Below are 6,673 nucleotides of genomic sequence, written 5' to 3'. Positions count from 1 at the left end.
TGGCACTCAGGATCCTCTAGTTGGGGCCTTTGAACTGTTCATCATGACATGTGGGATCTAGTTCCCTGATCAGGCAGGGACTGAACCCAGGTCCCCTGCATTGAGAGTGAGGAGTCTTAGCCACTGGCCTACCAGGGAAGCCCCTGAACTATTTCTGAACTATTTCACAAATGGTTTGGGAGGATCCGAAAGGCCAGGTTCATGTTTATTCTGAGCAACAGCCTTAAAAGGGACATTTCAGAACATGCTTTGAAAAAATCTGAGATTTTATACTCTTGCTGGTTTGAAAATTTGAGATTTTATACACTCCCTGGTGGGAAACTGGGGGAAGACAAAGACGCACAGGTTTAGGAAGAGACAGGCCTCGAGTGGATACTGTCGGATAATTTAAGTAGCAGAGGCCAGAAGGGTTTAACATCAGAAGAGATTTGAAAAATTTATAGTTTAACCAAATAATCAACTTTGGTCAAATAATCAGATCATTATTTAGCCAAATAATCAAATCAGATGAAACAACCTCCTTCCAAATCAGTTTCTGGAGGAGAGCTTATGACATAGGTTTGGCAACATTTAAATGAGACCACAGACAAGAGGGCGGTTGTCTTGCCATTGTGAGCTCTCACTGGCAGCTCTCCTCAACGCTGTTTCGCAGCTTTAGTGCCGCAAAGTGGGCAGGACCAAGCAGGCCGGGCTGTGGAGAGCTCTGCAAACCGCCTCAGGCTTGGCCACCACCCTGTGTGTGTAGGAGCTGGAGCAAGCCGGGCAGAGAGGTGGAGGACAGGGCTTCCGTCCAACCCCCCGCCCTCCATTTCTAACCTCCAGGCCTGAGAGCCTGCCCTCCACTGGGGAGTGGCCTGAACAGGAGGTGCATGCTGAATGTGGCGCAGGGGTATCTGATCTGCCGAGGAATCGAGAGACCCACAGAGAACCTCTTACACCAATCACGGCCCCTCCTCCCGCCCCCAGGCTGCCCAGCTCTCACAGGCTGCCCAGAAGCAGCAGGCACAGTCCTGTCTTTGTTGTGTCGGGGGTGAGTCTGACGCGTCCTAACAACTGTGCTAACCTCTTCCATGATTTTCTCATTCCGGACTCACTGGAAACGGCCACAGAAAAGCTCTTCCAGGAATTATGTACACGGTGGCACCAGGACAGGGCTCAGAAGGCGGTGACAGTGTTATATGGTTTCCTATCCTTGTGACATCTATCAGTTTTCATTCTGATCATGAGCATTTACTTATGTAAACGGACTAACATTGAGAATTGGGTTCAAAGCAGTCAATCCTAAAGGAAATCAACCCTGAATATTCATTGGAAGGACTGATGCTGAGGTGGAAGCTCCAATACTTTGGCCATCTGATGTGAAGAGCCGACTCTTTAGGAAAGACCTTGAGGCTGGGAAAGATTGGAGGCAAGAGGAGAACAAGGCAAAAGAGGATGAGATGGTTGGATGGTATCACTGACTCAATGGACATGAATTTCAGCAGACTCCGGGACATAGTGGAGGACAGGGAAGCCTGGTTTGCTGCAGTCCTTGTGATCGCAGAGTTAGACGTGACTGAGCAACTGAACAACTCTCTCAGTGGAGACAAGTGTTTCTTCACGACATCTAGGGAGGCCCTCTTGGCTGCCACTCCCAGAGCAGGGCACAGCGCTCTAGACCTGGGGCAGGAGTGGAGCAGGAGATGCCAGAGATGAAGTGGTCGGCCTCAGTCGTGATGGCATAGCGTGGTGGCTCTTGCTTCTGTGACCCTCAGAGTCTTTATGATCAAGTTCAGCAAATTTGGAGAGTCATCTAGTCACAAGTCACACTGCTTTTTTTTTCTTTAAGATTTTTTTTTTTTTGACGTGGACTATTTTGAAAGTCTTTATTGAATTTGTTACCATAGTGCTTCTGTTTTATGTTTTGGGTGTTTTGGCCTCGAGGCATGTGGAACCTTAACTCCTCGACCAGGGATCAAACCTGTACCCTCTGCACTGGAATGCAGAGTCTTAACCACTGGCCCGCCAGGGAAGTCCCAGTCACACTGCTTATTTTCACATTTTCCAAGATGTGTTCAACTGTTTCCTCCTGTGATTCTCACAACCCTGAGGTCAGCAGTATAGAGGTCGCTGTCCTATTTCGGACAGATAGGAAACAAGCTCACAAGTTAGTGACTACTACGTGATCTCATTCAGAGCTGGAACCCAGGCCAGCGATTTGCACAGCATCCTTTATCTTATGCATGACTAGAGCGTTAACTATTTACTGGGGCCGAGACAGTCCACCCTCAGCTGTGATCACAGGTGTTAACATAATACACAGATGAAACTTTACCTCTTAGGATTGAGGACCGTTTTGCAAAAAAGTCAAGCGGTTTCTTTTTAAAAAAAAATTGTTTGTGGTTGAACTGGGTCTTCGTTGCTGTGTGAGGGCTTTCTCTAGTTGGCGGCGAGTGGGGACTGCTCTTCATTGCCGTGCGTGGGCTTCTCATTGTGGTGGCTTCTCGTTGCAGTGTGCTGCTTTAGGGCAGACCGGCTTCAGCAGTTGCCGTGTGCAGGCTCAGTAGTTGTGGCACTTGGCTTAGTTGCTCTGCAGCATGTGGAATCTTCCTGGACCGGGGATCAAACCTGTGTCCCCTGCTTTGGCAGTTGGATTCTTAACCACTGTACCACCAGGGAAGTGGTTTCATTTTTAATGGTTACTGAACTCTGGAAAAAGGACTAGTTTTAGTACTAGTTTGACCACAGTTTCCAACTCAGAACATACATAGATGTGTGTATATATATACATATGTATGTATATATATGTATATTTTTGGCCGTGCCATGAAGCATGTAGGGGATCTTAGCTCCCTGACCAGGGATTAGAGCCACACCTCCTGCATTGGAAGCATGGAGTCTTAACCACTGGACCACCAGGGAAGTTCCTATAGATGTTTATTGTCTCCCTTTTATCAATACATTGTTTTTATGGAGCTTGTCTAAGCAGATCATATTTCTAAGGATTTATAGAACATGAAAAATAGGAATAAAGTCACTGCCCTTCTTTCTGAGAGCGCTGTGTATTTTCCAGTTAGAACTGAGTCTCTTTTCTTTCCTTTTCCCTGCCTTCCCTTTCTCCCTGTTTCTTCTATTGACTCATCAAGCATCTTATTGAACATCTACTATGTCTCAGCCAGAAACTGAAAGTATCAATTTAATAAGAAATGTGAAAGTTTAATGTAGAATTGAAGAAAAAGAATCTTTCACAGGCAGTTGTGAGGATAAGGGAAAAGAGGCAAATTCTATCAAGTCCCGAGTTGGGAGGAGAGCAAAGTGAGGTTCCAAGAGGGCTTGTAAAAAATAATAGGGATGATGTCACATGAACTATAATTAAAAATAAATTGGCTTGTATAAATAATAATCACCAGGCTTATACCCAGTGAGTGGAAGATGAGTTTGGAAGTTTTGAATATTGCCAGGGAAAATTAATAGTTGGACAAATAAATAAGATTTGTTCTACTCCAGGGGTTTAATAAAAGAATTTGACAAATTGGGTAGGAATTGCTAAAATGAAGTGTTAATTTGATAAACTGGCTTATTTATAGACCACTCCTGTCAAAGGTCACCAAGTGACCACCATGTTACTAAATTAATGATCTGTTTTCAGCCTTCATCCAACCCAACCTTGCACTAGTGTTTGACACTGGTAGTCTCATCCTTGATGGACCTTCTTCACTTGTCTTTCATGAAATCCCATTGCCTTGAGTTTCTTCCTGTTTCCTTGGCGGTTTCTCACTCCCCCTTCCTGGTTTGTCTTCGCCTTGGTCCTGCTCTCTGTCTACACTCACTCCTCGTTGATTTAAAAATATGTGTATATTTTTGGCTGCACTGTGTCTTCATTGCTACACACGCAGGCTTTCTTTAGTTGCGAGCAGGGGCCACTCTCCAGCTGCAGTCCTCAGGCTTCTCATTGCAGTGGTTCTTATTGTGGAGCACAGGCTCTAGGCACACAGGCTTCAGTAACTATATTGCACAGACTCAGTTGCTCCACAGCATGTGGAAGCTTCCCCGACCAGGAACTGAACCCATGCCCCCTGCCTTGGAAGGCTGATTCTCAACAACTGGACCACCAGGGAAGGCTTCTCCATTGACTTTCAGTTCTATATGCCGACAGTTCTAACTCCAGGCCGGATGTGCCCTGCATTTGAGACTCATATACCCAACTGCCTACCTGACACCTCCACCTGGGTATCTGCATAGACATCTCAGACTCAAACGAAGCAAAATTCCCATTCTTCACAACTCAGATCTTTTCTGCCTTCAGCCTTCCCCATCCTTTCGGTTGCCAAGGCCAAATTAAGTCATTAAAATTTTTTTCCCTCTCATCCACATTCTAAAATCAGTTGTTCACCAAATCATCTTGGCTGTGCTGTCAGAGTATATTTAGAATCTGACCATTCTCCCTACTACCACTGCTACTCCTAGTCTGGGCCACCACTTACAATGTTAAGTCAGACCATATGCCCTTCCTCTGCTCAGAACCTTCCAGTGGATCCTGTCTCAGAGTAAAAGTCCTTCCAATGGCCTCCAACCCCCTATGGATCCAGCTTCGTGACCTCTTCTTCCACCAGCCACAGTGGTCTCCACTGCACACCAGGCAGGAGCCTGCCTTAGGGCCTATGCTATAGCCATCCCCTCAGCAAGAAGGGATTTCTCCCCAAACACTGGCTAACTTCCTCACCTCCTTCAAGTTTAAGCTTAAACCTCAGCTTTTCAGTGAGGCCAACTCCGATCAAACATTTTTAATATTACGTACTGCCCCTCCCAGCCCAGCCCCAGATTCGTGATCCCCGTTACCCATTCTACCTTCTTCCGCTATGGCATTTATCAACTTCTGCCATAGCATGTAGCTTACAAAGTTTTGTATTTAATTGCCAGTCTCCTTTCACTGGACTGCAAGCTTCACAAGGACAGGGATCATGATTTATGTTATTCCAAGTGCCTGGTGTTGGGCACATAATAGCAGCTCAATGTTTGTTGAACTGAATGAAGGGCAAAACCCAGTTTTTACTGCCTCAAGTTGTGAAACCTAATGACTTAATTAGAACAGAAATTGCTCCAGACTCTAGAGGAGGGTGTACTCTGACAGAATCCATTTTAGACTTGCTTTATTGCTGTGCTTTTTTGAACAGAAAGGTTGTTTAAGAAAGCAAAACAAAAAGAGAGTAGCAAACTATTTCTAAAAGATCATTTTTTCATAGTCTATTGATATTTAGCACCTAGACATCCAGGTTCTCACTAAGAATGGCCCATGGACGAGCAGTCAGGTAGATGAGGCAGTTTAGGGAGGCTCTCAAGCCCAGTTAGTTTTATGTATCAACTTGTCTGGCCTAAGGGATGCCCAGACAAGTGGTAAAACTTTATTTCTAGGTGTGTCTGTCAGGGTTTTCTTGGAAGGGATTAGCAGGAGATCCCACTGCCCTCCCCAGTGTGGGTGGATATCACCCATCCATTGGGGGCCCAAATGGAACAAAAAGGTGAAAGGAGGGCGAATTCACTCTCTTTATAAGCTGGATTCTCACCTTCTGCTCTGATACTAAAGCTTCTGGTTTTTGGGCCTTTGACCTCGGACTGGGACTTACATCATCTGCTCCCCCTGATTCTCAGGCCTTTGGACTTGGACAGAATCCTACCACTGGGGCTCTTGGTTTGCCAGCTGGCACACGGAAAACTATGGAACTTCTTGATTTCCATAATGGCACAAGCCAATTCCTATAATAAGTCTCCTCTTAAATACATCTTTCAAAACAATTTTTATTGAAGTACAGTTGATTTAGAATGTTAATTTCTGCTGTATAGCGAAGTGACTCAGTTATACACACACACACACACACACACACATTCTTTTTCATATTCTTTTCCATTATGGTTTGTCATAGGACATTGAATATAGTTCCCTGTGCTATACAGTAAGACCTTGATATTTGTCTATCCTATACATAATAGTTTGCGTCTACTAATCCCAAACTCCCCATCCTTCTCTCCCCCAAATACATCTATATCTAGATAGCCTATTGGTTCTCTTTCTCTGGAGAACTCTAATACACCAGTGAATGACAGGAGATTCTTAACTTCTACAAGGTTTGTTTCATTTACAAGTCCACATAATTTTGTAAGTGAAAATTCCCTCTGTCCAGAGCAACTTTTTTTTTCCAGTTCTGAATAGCTAGATTACCCTTACTAGTAATAGTCATTCTGCCAGTTTTCATTAAGTAGTTTAGAAAGTAGCTCCTGATCAATGATTCTTTCATTCACATCCTGCTAACATGCTCTGAGCATCTAATCAGTAGAGCAGCTGCTGCTGAACTGCAGGTTTGCCATGGCAGAGTTCAAGACACCCGCTCTCCCCATCTGTTTCCTGTGCCAGCAAGAAGAGCCAGTTACAGAAATTCAGAGCTGAAGGGTCCTTAGACGCTACTGAATTCAACCTCCACATTTTATAGGCTAAGGACCCAACACCAAAGAGGGCAGGGACCCCATCAACGAGCAGAGCCTGATCTTCCATCGGCGGCCCCGACTCCCAAACACCAGACCACTATGTGCTGGTATATAGACACCCACTCCCCATAACACCTACCATGTGGCCATAAGAACCAGCTGATGAGCTTATTTTATTCTGTAGACTCACACATGCCCGCTGAACTGGGACAAA

The sequence above is a fragment of the Cervus elaphus genome, chromosome 10 (assembly GCF_910594005.1).
Source record: "Cervus elaphus chromosome 10, mCerEla1.1, whole genome shotgun sequence".
NCBI lineage: Eukaryota > Metazoa > Chordata > Mammalia > Artiodactyla > Cervidae > Cervus > Cervus elaphus.
The sequence above is the reverse complement of the archived record's forward strand: the minus strand, read 5'-3'. Positions refer to the sequence as shown.